Source organism: Pipistrellus hanaki (genome assembly GCF_964339955.1).
Source record: "Pipistrellus hanaki genome assembly, chromosome: 1".
Classification (NCBI taxonomy): Eukaryota; Metazoa; Chordata; class Mammalia; order Chiroptera; family Vespertilionidae; genus Pipistrellus; species Pipistrellus hanaki.
Genome location: NC_140503.1, coordinates 16,318,100 through 16,337,046, shown reverse-complemented (window position 1 = coordinate 16,337,046; position 18,947 = coordinate 16,318,100). Strand labels below are relative to the sequence as shown.

At 41.9% G+C, this 18,947-nt stretch overlaps 1 protein-coding gene and 1 pseudogene across 2 annotated transcripts in view; both read left to right on the top strand.

Annotated features, from left to right (window-relative positions):
• Positions 1–18,947, top strand: part of TSHR (thyroid stimulating hormone receptor) — a gene marked incomplete at both ends in the record, with an annotated part of 95,149 nt that overhangs the window by 10,728 nt on the left and 65,474 nt on the right. The window lies entirely within an intron of this gene.
• On the top strand, positions 17,372–18,879 carry LOC311628420 (heterogeneous nuclear ribonucleoproteins A2/B1-like; annotated as a pseudogene). The gene has a single exon. The product of its transcript is annotated as a heterogeneous nuclear ribonucleoproteins A2/B1-like (transcript).

Sequence of the window (18,947 nt, the reverse complement as noted above, 5' to 3'; positions counted from 1 at the left end):
AACCAGCCTCCATCCCCAGGATCTAAAACAACAAATCCAGAAGCTCTGAAACGTGCTCTACAAAGCATGAAAGGATCCGTTCAGGTTCTGTCTAATTCAGTTGTGTGAGGCAATAGACGTTCTAACATACCTATGAATTCCCTTTATTCATAAGAAACTTGGCACTTTCCAGAAAGTATGTCCTCATGACCAAGAAAAGTAGGGTGACTTGGGGATGAAAGCTTTCTTTTTATAGTGTGTCCAGTATCTTTATTTTCAATAGCAGCAGTTGGTCTCAGGACCACAGTTGGTACTTACCATCTCTATCCTCCACTGTCCATCCTAAATTCCCCAGCTGGCCTTGATGACTTAACTGATATGATCCAAGATCTCATTCCTCAGAGGTCTAAGCCTGTGGCAACCATACTCTTCTCACAGTAGGGTTGCTAGACTTGACTATTTTGGTCATAATTGAGCAAGTACTATGACATGGCCAAGTGGATTCCTGAATTCTACACATATTTCTCCCTACCATTGTTATATAATAACTGGTCTTCCTGCTGATCAGAATCAATTACTCCCATCAGTTACTGCCATCTTATGTCCCTGGACATAAGGAATCCAAAATGTCCAGGTAGGAGTCATAGCTTGTAGTTCCCTGCAGAGCCTAGAATTGTGGGGATGGGAAGCACAGAATCCCTTGGTGGGTTACTGGCCATAATGGCAAGATGGGCCACTTCTGCTTCTGTCCCTTGGCTCCTAGACCTATATATTCTTGCTAACAGGACACAACATCCAAATAGTTTGTAAATCATTGTGTAATCTGCACGATGGTATCCTACCATGGTAGAAGTATTACCTACTGGTTAGCACTTCCATGTACCTTTGGCAGGTGATTTTATTGCTCTGTAAAACCAATTGCTTCTGGATTGTGTGGTACTTGGTATGGCCATGGGCTCACCTCCCTATCTCCTTCTCAGTGAAGTAAATCTCATGATGAGATGGTATGGTATATGAGATTATATGCCTAGATCAGACACTTTGAAATCTCCCAGATAGTGGTGATAGCTGAGGCTCTAGAGGCAGGAAAGGTAGTCAGCTGCCAAGAAGAAGTGCCTGCTACTATAACGCAAAATCACTGGCCCTTCCAGTGAGAAAGGGCTCAAAGTGGTCATCTTACCACCAAGTGGCCATATGGTCCCCTCAAGTAATAGTGTTACATTGATCTCACTTGCAAACTGGTTGGACTTTCAATGATAGTAGTAGTAGATCAGCCTTGATAAGGGGGGTGGGGGGGTTCATGCTATTGACATGTAATGTTTATTCTGTTCTTGTGCCAATCGTACTAATTCTGCTGTGGCCAATGACAAAAGATGTCTACCATCAACTCTCTGGTGGTCATTAATATATAATACAAAGATCTTCACATTTCATACCCATTCTCATATATTCATCCACATATAACTAGCCCAGCCTTTTTTCCTGCAAAATTATCATCTTTTTCTTTCCATGCCCCTGACCAACTGAGCAATCCTTTTGCTCATGATTCCATATATAGTCTTATATCAGGCAACTTTTCCATGACATCCTCCCATTAGGAAGATTTTCTCTTGCTGCTGCCTTTCAAGGCTACATGCAGCAGTCCTGGTACAGTTGTCTATTGAATGAATAAATCACTTTTTGTCTTTTCTCCTACTAAGGGATGAATGAGAGCATAACTTTTAACTATAAGTCCTTAGTTTGGTCTTCAACTTTTTCTGGTTTCCCACTGACTAGATTGGGGCCTCCACATTTAGTTTTCAATTTTTTGTTACTCTCCACTTTTCATCATATGTCAATAGTGACTTTAATGCAATTTAATGAAAGCCAGCTAATTCCTTGGATGCATTGCTTTCCTTCATTTCTCTCACTCCCACCCCAACACAACTCAGATGTATGTACTTTCTTTAGCATGAATCATTGCACAAGCCAGGGAAGTTCCCTCTGCAGGCCATTCTTCCAGGGCACCACTGGTGATCGTTTTAGAAATTAGGCTGCCACCTTGTGCAGGGTCAATTTCCCACGCACTTACCCAGTATGGGATCCTCATTACCAACTAACAGAAAGTGAACCATTTTACCTCCTACTTTCTCAGACCTCTTTTGGTACCACCTGTATCAGTTCAGTTTTTCTGGGGCAAATGCTGAGACAGAGTTGGGAATGCATGTGGTTTGCAGGAGGTAACATCTGTGAAAGATAAAGAGAGAGGAAGCATAGCTTCATATTCTCTGCAAATCTGATCAAGTCTTGGCCAACTCTTAATTTAGACTGCTTGTGAGAGGGGTCCTACATTGGGCATAACAGCCAGGCTCTAGTGCCCTTGCCATTTTCATCTATTAGCTGTGGGCTTACCAGGAAGATTGGGGCCTTGGTTCAAACATGTGACAGATCCCAAATGTGCTACAGATAGAGGCTGGTAGCAAATGTCTTTTTGACTGCCAAACAGAAAGCTGTTTCTTAGAGGGAAGATCAGGGTGGCACATCTCTAGAGCTGCCACATCCTTTTGTTTTGTTTTGTTTTTTTAATCTTTTAAGTTTGCACTTTCTTGGATTTTTCTTTACAAGCTTTTTTTCCTCTACCTAATAGTTACTTGATGTTGTTTCTTAGGTTCTCTTTTCAGGCCACACTTCCACCAGCCACCTTGTCTGCTCCCATTCACACATTATCAAATACATTAATTATTATCAATCTAACTATGTCTTCAATCTGTCTCCATTCCATTCTTATTATTGCCATCAAGGTTCACACCACCATCATTGTTTCCCATCTGAACCACTGTAAATGGAGTTCCTTCTGTCCTTATTAAACACAGCAGCCAGAATAATAATTATAAAATGTACTGTGGATTGGGTCTCAGTTCCCTGTGAAACAGATCATTGGCTTCTGTTGCTTTTAGGAGAGCCTAACTGTCCTAAATTCCTCTTTCAGAGCGATGCTGACTTTGCAATTGTTTTATCTTCCAGACAATTGGCGCCTAAGGTCAGGGATTGAATGGTATTCATCTTTGTTTCCCTTATGATACCTAACCTATTGCCTTGCACACAGCAGGTTCACAAAATTATCCATGATTGAAATGAACCTTCAGTGTGCTGGCTAGTAGATATTTTTAACCAATAGCCATTTTATCCTGGATTCCCTGAAAAACAGAGTCTGAGGCAGAGTTAACTTGCTAAAGTGAGAGTGAGGAACAAGAGAAGTAAGACAGGGAGGGCTGTGCTTCCTTCCCAATGAGACATGAGAAATCCAGCCAGTAATGTGGCAAGGGCCTCTGCACGGCCACACGGGGTACCTATGGATGGACTCTGTGAAGGCCATGCTTTACGGGAGTTCACGAGAAGGAACTCACCCACCTCCTATTTCTCATTGATCCACATTACTCCCTGCACTTCCTTTGTGTCATCTGGCCCCTTCTGTGGTTCCCTGGAAAGATGGCTTCCATGCCCTCTTGGAGGCCTTTTATTTGAGTCCAGAGTGGACACAGGTGCATGTGAGATGTGGTCTACAAACTAGCCCTGAAGCTCAGCCTGTTGTGACTTCTACTGGGTTAGATTTTTAAATACCCCGATGCTAGAAACACAAAACTGGTGGCAGTTTTCTTTAAGAGAGTGGCCTGTAACAGGAATAATTGTTAAACGTTTTATACAAGTAAATGGTGACCATGATGAATAAGAAGATTAAAACACAGATTGAACAATCCTGATTTTTCTCTCTGAATCAATAATAATTTGCAAATTCATACATCATTTAAAAAAAAAACAAAAAAAAAACCCCTATATATTCTCATTTGATCTTAAGATTCAAAATTAAGCCAAAGCTGGTTTGGCTCAGTGGATAGAGCGTCGACCCGTGGAAAGAAGGGTACCAGGTTTGGTTCTGGTCAGGGGCATGTGCCTTGGTTGCGAGCACATCCAGGAGGAGGGGGGGTGCAGGAGGCAGCTGATCGATGATTCTCTCTCGTCAATGTTTCTAACTCTCTATCCCTCTTCCTCTCTGTAAAAAAATCAATAAAATATGTTTTTAAAAAAGATTCTAAATAAAAAGACTTATAAACTCCTCTTGCCATTAAATCACTCATTACAGTAGAAAAGTCCATCCCTTAGCCTATCACTCTCTATCCCCATATGTAACTCATACCTACAATGAAAGTGGCTCACCAGCGCACATGACAAAAAGAATAATGAAGTAGGGGTGGGGAGGAGGGCGGGCAGGGAGATTCTTTTCTCAAGCAAATGGTTCTATCCACTTACGAAAAAGACTTGAGAACTTGGACAGACTTCAAGAGCCTCTGAATGTTTTTCTTCAGCAGAAATTCCAGCCCAGATGTTCAATAACCCAGGTTTATTTTCAAAGAGGAAATAAAGAAACAAATCTCATAAAGACAGGACAGACTTTGAAAGCAATTAATGATGACAGGTCCAAGGATTTTGCTTCATTTTATTATTAACGCTACCACTAAAATTTTCCAGATTTCAATGTCAGATAGTGGTGAAGGAGAGGCAAAAGGAAAAAAAAAAAAAAAAAAAAAAAAGTCTGGAAATTGAAGATAAAATTCACCATACAGGGGAACTTTTGAAGTAGTGTTCAGAGTGGAGAAGGAGTAATTGAAGGGTCAGCTGACTGCCAGGGGACACTGTGAAGTTAGCAGATGAAAACAGATGACAAACAGGAGCCTAAGGAAGGTCTATTCATAAACTTTACACTTTGAACAGAGCATTGCAGACCAAGATCAGCTGACATATTGGTGGAGAGGCTACTTTATGTTTGTATGGGTGTTAGTAGTAGTAGTAGTAGTAGTATTACCTGAGGACATATTTTTATTGATTTTTAGGGAGAGAAACACTGATTGGCTACCTCTAATATACACCCTGAATAGGATCAAACCCGCAACTCAGGTATGTGCCCTCACCACAAATTGAACCCACAGCCTTCTGGTACATGGGATGATGGTCCAACCAACTGAGCCACCTGGCCAGAGCAAGAAGCTACTTTAAATTAATTCACACCAACAAGCCCAGAGAGTGATAAAGCAAAAAACTCATAAATCTCAGAAGTCACTATGTGGAATTTCCAGAGAATATTGGGAAATAAATGTTAGACTAGAAAGGATCACTTAGTTCTAGTTTTCAAAAATAAAATTAAAAAGGAAAATGGAAAAGGTACTTATTAAGCACCCATTTTGTGCTAGTCAGTGTTTTGGGTTTTTGGGGTTGTATAAAAAATGTCATAGCCTTTATTCTTGAGTATCTCACATTCTAGTCAATGTGAGGAAACTGGACATAAACTTTCCCCTCATGCAACATGTTAAAGGCTGTAACAGAGGTAAAGGACAATGAACATGAAAAGAAGAAAAATATTTAAATTGCTACTATTTGTATAATGGGTTAAAATTTATGAATAACTTACATTATCTTATCTTATTTAATTCTCAAAACAATTCTGATGGAGAATCCTCAACTTATAGAATAACTGGAAGCTCAGAGCAGTTAAGTGGCCCAGCTATTTGACTATTTAGAATTCAGGGGTCTTCAAACTACGGCCCGCGGGCCACATGGGGCCCGCAGAGGAGTCTGATCCGGCCCGCCAGGTTTTTTGGGCAGTGAGCGCAGCCGAGGTGTTACAGTAGGAATTAGTAGTTCATATAGTCCGGCCCTCCAGCTCTCTGAGGGACCGTGATCTGGCCCCCACTTTAAAAAGTTTGAGGACCCCTGATTTAGATGCTCTTTGCTTCCCCAGTATCTGCTCCCTTTCCTGGGAGATTTGAACTATTGTTAAATGAATTAGTGTGCAATACAATGCCACATGTGACCACAATTCTTCTTTATTCTTGGAAACTTTCTCCTATGACCCAGGAAATGACTATTATTTGTTTATTGCAGAATTTTCTGAGTCACATTGCTCTGTCATAGTAAGCTTTCAGCCAACCAGCAGAGGGAGCACCAAGAGACAAGTGGATTTCATCTCAAAGACTTACTTCTAGTTGCCAAAGGGGGCCAGAAATTCAGACCTGGTCCTCCATGGAAGGAAACGCAGTCCCGGTAATTGGGGAAAACCTAGGCTTTAAGCAATGGCGCCACTAAACATCCAATCTCTCTTGGGATTCTTACAGCAACAAAGAAGGGAAGTCTCTCTTGTACTGGTTTCTCCTTGGCCTTCCAGTGGCTCTTGTTTTCCCAAATCCTAAAGAAACAGACTCTGTGGACTGAGGTGGGTGGAGCTGATTGGATAGAGAGAAAAAGAAAAAAGTTTCTTCTCCTCCAGCTTCCACTCACCAGATCTCTCCTTCCAAAGCAAATAAAAGACTTCACACGGGCCTACCGAGTGTCTGCTCTGCTCTCTTGGGTCCCCTGAAACCAAATGTAGTAAGCTGCTAAATCTCAGTTTCTTCAACTGAAGAGAAAACATTACTATTTAAATTATTCTACTACCAGTATTATCATGCAGTTAGTAACTTCTATTTTCTGTACTTAAATCTCATTTAACCCACATGTCAGCCCTATGAGGCAGGTTTTATTGTTCCCACTTTAAAGATGAGGAAACTGAGGGTTCAGGACCTCAGATGAGGTCATACCGCTAGAAAGGCATGGTGCTAGGACCCTCGGGCTCCAAAGCCCCATCTATTCATCTCTGTTGGGAAGTATTACTCTCTTTAGAGTGATACCATCTCACAGTTACACCATATAACCTTTATTATCCCCATCTCAGAATGATTCCATGAGGTGAACAGGATAAATATTGCCCCTTCCCTTTCCTTTTTACCTCTTTAGCCCATTTAAAAATATATATTTAAAAACAAACAAAACGTAAAGCTTCCTGGCCATGGTTACTCAGTGGTTGAGCACTGTGGGATCAATCCCCACCCAGGGGCATGCAGGAAACAGTGATTAATGATTCTCTCTTATCATTGATGTTTCTATCTCTCTCCCTTCTCCCGTCCTCTCTGAAATCAATAAAAAAACATATTTTTTAAAAAAAATTAAAGCTAAGAAAATGCAAAGGATTTTTCTGAGGTTACATAGATAACAGATGGAGTTGGAATTCCACAGGCTTTAGTCTGGCTATTGCTACACACACTGCTTTGTCTCCTGGAGATCATTGCCTCTGGATAGCACTTTAACCCTCAATGGTCATTTAAACCCTGCAGTTTTGTAAATGGAAAAAAAAAAAGAGATGGGAATAGCAATAATAATGACACCTATGTCAACTACCTTGCAGTATTAATACAAAGATAAAATGAAATATTATGCATAGGTACTTATGGAATAAGTAGACAATATACAAACCAATATAATTTTATTCTTAGGACTATCTTGGGGTGGAAACTAGATTGTCTGGTTTCTGGTAAAACTGTAAGATAGGGCAGGATAGTGTTTAACATTACCCATCTCCCCACTTCCCTAGTCCCAGGTCACACATGGTCTCCTGCTGTCTTTGTCCTGCCTCTCAGAAAGAAACATTGCCTGCAATGGCATTTGAAGGTATTCAAGAGGTAGGAGATCTTCCATATTTACCTACATTTTATGATGAGGCTGCTTGTCTCAACTGTCCCATGAGGTGGTATTAACTTCCTTGGGAGGCACCCACAGCTCCTTTGCCTCTGCATGGGACTAGAAGCAATGTTGTACTTTAGAGGGAAACCTTGAAAGCCACATGAGGTGTCCTTACACCACTGTGAACTGTCTCAGTGCCCACTGTTATAGTTGATAACAAAAATGAATGAAGTCGTTTAAAAGGAAGAAACAGACTCTTTCCACTGATCTAGGACTTGGGGACAAAATGTACTTCTTTCTATATGCAATTTGTGAAACAAAAAGTAGGCAGTTTCTATTTTTTTAAGTTAATCTGTGTGCATGTGTGCATGTGTATATGTGTGTGCATGTGGGGGGGGGGATGGGAATTGATGTGGAAGATGTAAAGAGAATTGGAGGGAGCAGGTCATCATTTCCTTGCTAGATTTATTGTTTCAATTGAACATTTTTTGAGTGCTGCCACTATGCTAGCAAATGGAAATGGAATGCTGCACAAGATAATTTGGCCTTACTCTCATGGAATTGCATATCAGATGGATGGCCAATGTTGATCAAAAATTGACAAGTGTGGCCCTAGCTGGTTTGGCTCCATAGAGTGTCAACCTGTGGACTGAAGGGTCCTGAATTTGATTCCTGTTAAGGGAACATGCCTATGGTGTGGGCTCGATCCTCAGTAGGGGGTGTGCAGGAGACAGCCGATCAATGATTCTCTCTCATCATTGATGTTTCTATCTCTTTCTCTCTCTCTCCCCTCCTCTCTGAAATCAATAAAAAATATATTTAAAAAATAATTACAAGTGTGGTGGGTTTGTAAAGGCAACAAACAGACTTCCATTATGACTTTATTCCTGAGCTCACTGCATGCCCTGGTGCTGTCACTTATGAAGATCAGGCAGAGGCGACTGCCCCCTATTAGAGCACTCCAAATGGCTTCCAACAATGACAAACATATTTCCTAAAATATAATTTATTCTAAAAAGAAACTAATCTTGGCTCTTAATCTCTCTAAAGCCAAAATAAAGGCAATGAGATCTATACAACATTATCTTGACCTCTCTGACCACTAGACAGTCCAAGAAACAGGGCATGCAATATGGTAGAAGAAAGGATCAAAGACTATGTTTTATAAGGATAATAAATTCTGCTGACTTTTCCCCTTCTGGGCTACAATAATTCTGGCCTCTTTTATAATCATACCCTGTTGGAAAGCCAGACGGTTTGGACAAGTTTTTGCCTACTACAGTTTCTGGTTTCCAAAACTTCATCTCCGTGAGTAAGGAGATGAGCAGTCTCAGGTTGGCTGGCTCCATCAGGAACACTTAAAACTTGATTACACAATTGTATGGCCAACTGGGGTCTTAGCATCCACTTGAATTTCCTCATTGGCATCCAATTCTGAGGATATCATATTGCTTGGGAAAGAAAGAGGAACTAGTTATTATGGTTTTCATGAACTTACAGAGCTTTGGTATTGGAAAAGGGACTTGTAGACCATCTACTTTAACTTTCTCCTGTACTTGATTCATGATAGTCATCCTTTGAAATCACAGGTAAAGGGAACTTACTATCTCATTGTTGAAGAATTCTATTAACCTTTCCTACAGTGGAAAAAATCTACCACCATTGGTCTTAGATGTGTCCACTAGGACCCCAGAGACCAAATCAGAAAGAATGTTACTTCTATTTAACGCCTTTCCTTCTCCCCAATAGAAGAAGTCTTTTCTAAGCTAAACATTCCAGTGCTTTCCTCCATTGCATATACAAAATGACCCTCTGAACTGTTACCTTTTTGGTTCTGGAAATCAAGAAGATGGGCGAGAAACCGAATGTTTGTGTCTTTTCCCTAACATACTTGCTATCGATATTTCTCTGTTTGGTAACATCGGCGGATTAATCAGCATACCACCTGTGCCCCCCCCCCCCCCATTCACACTAGGAATGAAACTGCACAGAGCTACTTTAATTGTAAAGATAAAAGCAGAATTTCTCCATTCATTTTGCCAGAGGGGGTAGCTTGCCAACCCATTCTCTTTGGTTCTAGAAAATTCCCCCCAAAAAATAATATTGACTTTAAAATTCAGCTCTGGGTTTCAAGATGCTGTCATGCTGTTCAGTCATAAGAATATATAATTTTTTTATTTCAATTATGCTGCTAATTTTAGTAACTTAGGCAAAGGTTATAAAAACAGCCAGTCCCCAACTTACAGGGTTGTGGTCCAGCAGTCATTTGTTTGGAATGTATTTTACATGCTTATTAAGCTTTCTGGCTGGTCTTCCAAAGACTTTTTAACCCCTAAGATGCCAGGCATCTAATACTATCCCAGGATCAGCTGCAAGCCAGAATTCACTCTCGGGTTTTATTGAACATGTCCCTTCAGCACCACCAGAAATATTCTAGCATCCAACACTATGTTTAACATGTCCAAGCAACTACTGGGAACACAAGGAATATTTCCATGCTTCCCTTCTCTCTAAGTGAGTTAAGGACTCCCTGCCCCAGTCAATGAATCTGAGAAACCAGGGCTCCTTACCACATGAGCCTGCTGGTGGTTGGGAGGGTGAGGTTAGTGATAGACCTTCTGGGGAAAAGCATACTGCTCAGCTATACTTCTCAGTCATTATCGGTTCTACTCAGATTTCCATTCTTTCCTTCCAAGTCAGCCTGATTCATAGACTCTTCATTCATATTTACTCTTAATCTCCCCACCCCCCCACCCCCCGCCTTCTTCCCTCCCTTTCTCCCTCCCTTTCCACCCCTTCCCCGAGCCCTTCTTCTCCTCCCCCCACCCCCCGCCAGGCACCTCCCTCCCTCCCACAGCCCACAATAAAGTCTTTCAGTTTTACTTCATTTGTCCTTTTTCATTTTTACTTCACTTGTCCTTTAAGCACTCTCCAAGGTTTTAACAGTTTTCTAAGTTTTTCCCCCAGTGCGTAGCAAAACGAATAAATGAACAATTGCCAGTTGCAAAAGGGATCCAGGACCTAGAAAGACTCTCTCTAGTATCATCCTGTAACCCTCAACCTCACTCCCCTTTTTCTTCCTCACGTACACCTGGAAGGGAAAGAGAATCACTTTGACCCTACTGGTCACAAGTAAAATACAGAAAAAGCCAGTCCGGGCCATTCTAGACCTTAAAGGAAAGCAGAACAGAGCTTTCTGTGGCAGTTGCAAGGGAGGAGTTGGGACCAATGCTTGTCTGTCTTCCTTTTGCCCTCTTCTCTTTTACAAGGAAACAGGAGCTCCTGGCCAAGGCCAAGACCAGACAGCCATCCCCACCCCCTTCTGCACTTCCTTTGGAGACTTCCTTGGTTATTGCAGGAGCAAAGCTCCTTACGTGCAAGTCTAACATTCAAACAGCTCTGAATACTGACCATTCTCCAGTAACACATGGCAACAGAGCTTAGCTCATATTGATGTGAGGTTATCGACAGTCTTTATTTGCTCATACATTTACTACAAAACTATTGATTACTGGTATGATTGTGTTTAACGCATAACCACCATGGGTGAAATAACATGTTATATTCTCTTTCTAAAGTCTAAAAATTTCTGAGTTCCAAAATACATCTGGCCCAAAAAATTTCTGGATAAAGAGTTATACGGCCCTTTATGCCCTGTTTCCCTACATCTTTGTCTTTCTAGTCAAGTGTAGAAGTTAAGGGACATACGCCCAGGAGCCCCAGGCTGGATTCCAACCCTCTCTCTGATATCAGCTGTGTGTGACCTTGCTCACTTTGTTTAACCTCTTTGTGCCTCAGTTTTCCCTTTTGAGAAATGGGAATAATAACAGTGCCTACCACAGTGTTGTTACAAAAATTAAAGTGAGTTTATCTATGTAAAGTACTCAGAGTCGTTTCTGGTACATAGTAAGCACTTACGTTTACCATCATTATCATCCTGTGTCCTTCACCACTACCAACTAATTTCCCCTAACCAGCACATTTTTATCGCTGAGGATGTTTTCAAGCTATAGGCTCTGCCACTCATTGGTTACCTACTTTGCCAAATCACCTAAGGTTTCAGAGTTTGGGGTCAGTTAGGAATGATAGAAAGAGGACTAAGGGAACAGCAGATAAGAGTTCTAAACAATTCGTCCTCTGCTTTAAATGGGACTTGGGTGAAATGGTCAATAGCAAGTCCTTAGATTAAATTGCTTTTGCATGTACAGCATTAATTCCACCGATGTCATAATAACCCTGTAAATAAGTAGTGAGGACACTACCACCTTCATTTTACAAATGAACAAAAGCTTAAAGAGGGTAAACAACCTGTCCTCGCAGTAGGAGCTATACCAGCTTCACCACGGCACTATCTTGCTTCACTTCTTTAAAAAAAAAAAATAATATATATATATATATATATATATATATATATATGAAAAATTTTAGATCTATATTCCTTGTCTTAAGTAATTTTTTTATAAATATGCACAGTATTTGTAGCCCCTTTTTCATTTCTAATACAACTATATATACTAGTATTGTGTTTTTTCCTGTCTTTTTCCTAATTAACCTTGCTGTGATGTTTGTCTATTTAATTAATTTTTTTCAAAGAACCATCGTTTACATTAGTTTATCAAGTTTTAAAAATTATGGTACAACATTTATGGCCTAAGAGATATTCTAATTAGAATATTTAGTCATATATAGTAACTTCTAGAAAAACAGATGTTTCTTTGTTTCAATGACACTGAAAAAAGCCCCCTTGAAAAATGCGAATTAAGATTTTTTCCCCCCCTATGTGGCTTTTGCAAGGAGAATCTTAACAGGTATACATGATGGTAGATACATTTAGGTGTTTTTCTGATGAACATGTTAATATAGGATTTATCGGATAAGCGCCATAGTGATAAACATTGTTGCTACAAGCTAACCATGCAGGCCCTGTCTTCTAGGAGTTTTCAAGCCAGGGAAAATGTATGGCTCCTCTTTTGTCTACTATTCTGTTGTGAGTCAAGAGCTTTGTTAACCAGTCCTGCTGACACTGGGCACCCGGTTCCTGGGAGATTAAGTGATGGACCTGGACCTCACAGCCCATGAGCTCGGACTCCATCCTCCAAAGCTTGCTCTTCCCACCGGACCACGCGTATGGCCCACGGGGTGATAGTAGTTACTCTGCCCTTTTAGAGAAAACACTGTTTGGTGGTCTGGCATCATCTATGTTTTCGTGGCTTGATTTGGAATAGAGTATAATCCTAGTTCGGGATAAAAGGATTTCGTGCATTAACTTTACGGGTCATGATGTTTGTGCAGAGGGAAAATGTGCACTAATCTTTTTTAAAAATCTTCACCCGAGGGTATGTTTTTAATTGATTTTTAGAGACAGAGGAAGGAACACGCAGAGAGAAAGAAACATCAATGTGAGAGAGAAACATGGATTGGTTACCTTCCACACACACACGGACCGGGGACTGAACATGCAACCTGGGAATGTGCCCTGACCAGGAATCAAACCCACAACCTTTTGGTATTTGGGATGATGCTCCATCCAACTGAGTCATCAGCCAGGGTATACTCTTTAATTCATGATTAAAACAAATATACCCATGGAAGATGGGCCTATAAAATTCATCTTAATTGGAGAAATGCAGTAAATAAATCTTTCAAAAATATCTAACTGGGTCAATTATTTCAGTCTAAAAGCCAATTTGGAGATCTATTCTATATCAAGGTTCCGCAGCACTCCTGTGACACAGAGCTGTTTTTCATTTGCTTGCAGCCTGGAAAAAGAGTGAAAACAATGTCGGGATGGTCCTGCTCAGAGCACCAGAGGAGCTGCCTTTATGGAGTGTTTGTGTCCCCAGAGGGAAACGAGATGATCTGAGCCTATGGGTTAGACCAGAGAGTGGCTGGGTATTAGCAGCCAATCCATGACCTTAGAAGTCTCCTGAGTCAACTAATGACAAGTATCTTTAAAAATAAACAAACAGAAAACACTTTTATTTTTTAAAAATATCTTTTTACTAATTTCAGAGAGGAAGGAAGAGGGAGAAAGAAAGAAACATCAATGACGAGAGAGAACCCTCAATCGCTTCCTACTGCACACCCCCTACTGGGGATGGAGCCCTCCCTGACAGTGAATTGAACTAACCTCCTGGTTCATGGGTCAATGCTCATTTACCAAGTCACACCAGCCTGGCACAAATATCTTTCTGATGGGTAAGAGTCCAGAATGGGACAGGGGTAGTTGTGTCTAGGAGATTTAAGGAAGGATAAATGAGACTATGTGTGTGTGTGTGTGTGTGTGTGTGAGTGTGTGTGTGTATCCCATACAGTGTTTCCCAAACTTTTGACATATGTGTACCCCTTCTATAATTTTCGTAATGCTGAGTACCCCTCGTACTCATGAGAACATAGAATTAGGCACAGCTAAGCACGGTGCAGTGCATATCCCCACCAAACTCTGGTGCAACGCGTACCCCCATACCAAACTCTTCCCATACCCCTGGGGGTACGCATACCACATTTTGGGGAAAAATGCAAAGGGTAATATGCAAATTGATCCTAACGGTGGATTGACTGGTCTCTATGATGGAGCTGCCCCCTGGTGGTCAGTGCACTCCCACAGGGGGAGTTTCGCTCAGCCACAAGCCCAGTGCAGTGGTAGTGGCAGGAGCCTCTCATGCCTCCGCAGCAGCGCTAAGGATGTCAGACTGCTGCTTAGGCCAGTGGTGGGGAGTGGGCCTAAGCCATCAGTTGGAAATCCATCCTCCAGGCTGCCAGAAGGATGTCTGATTGCCAGCTTAAGCCTGATCCCTCAGGGAGCGGGCCTAAGCCTTCAGGTGGACAGCCCCCAGGGGTCCTGGACTGTGAGAGGGTAAGGCCGGGATGAGGGACCCCCATACACACACTGAGTAGCCAGATTATTATGATCTCTGAATGCATAATAATCTGGCCACTCAGTATATATGTTAGAGGCCTGGTGCATGAATTCGTGCATGGGTGGGGTCCGGCCAGCCTGGCCAGGGGGAGGGGACATGGGCAGTTAGCCAGCCTGCCTGCTGGTTGAACTACTGGTCGAGGGGGACAATTTGCATATTAGCCTTTTATTATATAGGATATACACTGAGTGGCCAGATTATTATTTATTCAGAGATCATAATAACCTGGCCACTCAGTGTATATATATATATATATATATATAGTGTGTGTGTGTGTGTGTGTGTGTGTGTGTGTGTGTACACATATATGAAAAGCCAGCCAAAGTTCTGGGGAAAAAATAGCTTTCAATAGATTCCTTCTCCAGGTCCTACTTGTCCTCTTGATCTCATCCTTAACACCCCTCTGGACTTGTCAGTACAAGCCTAGAATGTTACACTGAACTAACTACACAGTTAGTGCCATTGGACTCTTTAACATGCTTTAATTGCCACAATTTCATTGGAAGGGACCAGGGTTGGCAACCAAACTGAAGCTAAGGGATCTGATCGTAGAATTCCCACATCAAGTAGAAGGCGTAAATGACTTGGAGACCTGATCATAGTTCCTGCAGCTATTGGTCATGGGATGTTAGCAGAAGACAGTCTCAGAAAGCTATTTCCTAAAAGCTTTCCAAAGAGCTGGTTCTTCACACAGAGAGATTTGGCCAATTGCAATGACAGGGAGAAACTAGAGTCTCAGGAAGAACAGAATTTAAGCCTTAAGTTTCATTTTGTTTTGGATCAGATGTTCCTTAAACATAAACCTTCACCTGATCCTAATTTTCATTTCAATTCCATAGACCGGTGATTTAAGTGTTGGGGATAGAGTTCTTAGAATCTGTTTATGCAGTATAAATACAGAAGTGGTCTGGTTCTGAGTATTAGGATCATGATCCATGTTTTGATATAAATTCAAAACCTAAGTCACATGTTATTTTTTGGAGCATAGAAATTGGACCTCACAAACAATCTAAATCCCTCTGTTTGAGAAACTAAATAAGCACTGAGTTTTCTTGCCATAAAGTTCTGCACTGCATCTAGAATGCTTTTTTAAATAGTAACCCTGGGATTCCTGGTCAAGGGCATGTATCTGGGTTTGAGGTTTGCTCTCTGCCCCCAATCAGGAGTGTGCTGGAAACAACCAGTTGATGTGTCTCTCTCACATCGATGTTTCTCTCTGTATGTTCAGTCTCTGAGTTGGCTAGATTCCAAAAGTTTGCTTGTAAATCTGTGAAGTGTGGGGGTTTTCTTTAGACTTTTGAATGCATTTTTTTTTTTTTCAGAGGATGGTCAGCGTCTCAGGCCGAACTCCAAAGCCTATTTCACCTATTCTTGTAGTATGTTTAGAAATGGTGAGGGAAGTACATGTTTGCTTCAATCTTTAATCATTTAAAATTTGTTAGAAACATAGACTTGTTGACCTAGAAACCGCCCCGCTCCACTGCCGCCACTAGATAACCATCCACTCAGTGAGTTTAGATAGTTGCTCACGTCAATGTTTTATGTTATTGATGGTGGTTGTGGCCATGGATTTTGAAGTCAAAGAGGATGTGCTTTATCTATTTACCTGATCAATTCTTTTTGATATCTCACCATTAAGCCAGACACTGATAGAAATAAACTTAAAATGATGAATGTAACCTCTCTTACTAGCTTACTCTACACTGCTTTTCTCAGTGGTATTCAGTTTTCTTAGTTATAGGAGTGGGAGAAAGATAAAAATATATGCCTCATAGAGTTGTCATTAATATTAAATGTAATTAATGCATGGGATGTATCCTTTATAATAAAAGGTTAATGTGCAAATAGTCCAAATGGCGGAACTGAAACAACCGAACAACCAGTCGCTATGATGTGCGATGACCAACAGGGGACATTCACAGAACATGGCAAGCGTCGGCCACAGTAGAATGGTGGAGGTGGGGGGGGGGGGTGCCAAACCAAGGTGGGGCACCCTCACTGACATTGGGGCAAGCCTCTGGTAGTTTCTGAAATTTTTTGCTCCCACACACCACAGTCCTACCCGGTGCTCACACCCACTACCAACATCGGAGCCACCGTTCACACCCACTGCCAGTGCTGGCCTCATCTGCACCTGCAGCTGGCACCAGAGCTGACACTTGCACCCACTGCCAGTGCCCCGCACTGGTCCGGATCGCTCATCGCCATCAGCAGGTGCAAGTGGTGGCTGTCAGCCCTTATCACCCTGACAGGGCTTCTCCACCTCCCCTGCTCCTGAGGGGTGATTGGGGCAGCAGCTGCCACTCCCACCCACTGCTGACAACCAGCCCCAATTGTTCCGTGCCATTGTGGGTGAAAGTGGGCCAGTGATGTCAGCAGGTAGAAGCGGGAGTGGCTGGAATGGGGCTGCTGGCAGACAGGGAACCAGGACGCCACGGTGGGAGGGGCCAGGTGGGGGCACAGAGAATGGCTGAGACCGCCCCTGTGCCTATGGTAGTCTCACAGCACAGTTTCTTTCAAGGTGCACATATTCGTTCACTGGGCCCCTAGTTTAGCATAAAGTAAAATTTCAGTGTATGGTAGCCACTGACATGACTATGGACCAACCCCTAATTTTAAAGCTGCAAAAGAGCTCACCGGTCGTGGCTCCGAGGTCAAGCGCTGATCTATGAAACAGAAGGTCATGGTTCAGTTCCCAGTAGGGGGTGTGCAGGAGGCAGCCAGTCAATGATTCTCTCTCATCATTGATGTTTCTATTTCTCTCTCTCCCTTTCTCTCTGAAATCAATAAAAAAAAATATTTTTTTTTTTTTAAAAAGGAAGTTTAATTCGCAGCGGCGCCCCCTGAGCATGCGGACGTGCCTCTAACCCTGTTGTTTCTCCAGCGGCCGCAGTTCTCACTATAGCTCCAGGACGAGTCCGGCTCGCGTGCGACCGCGGAGATCTCTCTCATCTCGCCTGAAGCGACTGAGTCCGCAATGGAGAGAGAAAAGGAACAGTTCTGTAAACTCTTTATTGGTAGCTTGAGCTTTGAAACCACAGAAGAAAGTTTGAGGAACTACTATGAGCAATGGGGGAAACTTACAGACTGTGTGGTAATGAGAGATCCTGCAAGCGAAAGATCAAGAGGATTTGGTTTTGTAACCTTTTCGTCCATGGCTGAGGTTGATGCTGCCATGGCTGCAAGACCTCATTCAACTGATGGACGAGTGGTTGAGCCAAAACGTGCTGTCGCAAGAGAGGAATCTGGAAAGCCAGGGGCTCATGTAACTGTGAAGAAGCTGTTTGTTGGTGGAATTAAAGAAGATACTGAGGAACATCACCTTAGAGATTACTTTGAAGAATATGGAAAAATTGATACCATTGAGATAATTACTGATAGGCAGTCTGGAAAGAAGAGAGGCTTTGGATTTGTTACTTTTGATGACCATGATCCTGTGGATAAGATTGTGTTGGCAGAAATATCATACCATCAATGGTCATAATGCAGAAGTAAGAAAGGCTTTGTCTAGACAAGAAATGCAGAAAGTTCAAAGTTCTAGAAGTGGAAGAGGAGGCAACTTTGGTTTTGGAGAATCTCGAGGTGGCGGTGGAAATTTTGGGCATGGACCAGGAAGTAACTTTAGAAGAGGATCTGATGGCTATGGAAGTGGTTGTGGATTTGGGGATGGCTATATGGGTATGGAGGAGGACCTGGGGGTGGCAATTTTGGAGGTAGCCCTGGTTATGGAGGAGGAAGAGGAGGATATGGTGGTGGAGGACCTGGATATGGCAACCAGGGTGGGGGCTACGGAGGTGGTTATGACAACTATGGAGGAGGAAATTACGGAAGTGGAAATTACAATGATTTTTGGAAATTATAACCAGCAACCATATAACTATGGTCCAATGAAGAGTGGAAGTTTTGGTGGTAGCAGGAACATGGGGGGACCATATGGTGGAGGAAACTATGTTTTTTGAGGAAGTGGAGGAAGTGGGGGCTATGGAGGGAGAAGCCGATATTGAGCTTCTTCCTATTTGCCATGGGCTTCACTGCATAAATAGGAGAGGATGAGAGCCCAGAGATAACAGAACAGCTTCAGGTTATCGAATAACAATGTTAAGGAAACTCTTATCTCAGTCATGCATATGTATGCAGAGATATGGCAGAAGACACCAGAGCAGATGCAGAGAGCCATTTTGTGAATGGATTGGATTACTTAATAACATTACCTTACTGTGGAGGAAGGATTGTAAAAAAAAAAAATGCCTTTGAGACAGTTTCTTATCTTTTTAATTGTTGTTTATTTCTAGTGGTCTTTGTAAAAGTGTAGAAGCATTCCTTCTTTGATAATGTTAAATTTGTAAGTTTCAGGTGACATGTGAAACCTTTTTTAAGATTTTTCTCAAAGTTTTGAAAAGCTATTAGCCAGGATCATGGTGTAATAAGACATAACGTTTTTCCTTAAAAAAAAAATAATAATAATAATAAAATAAAAAATAAAAAAGGAAGTATATATGCACAGGATGATTTTATGAATAG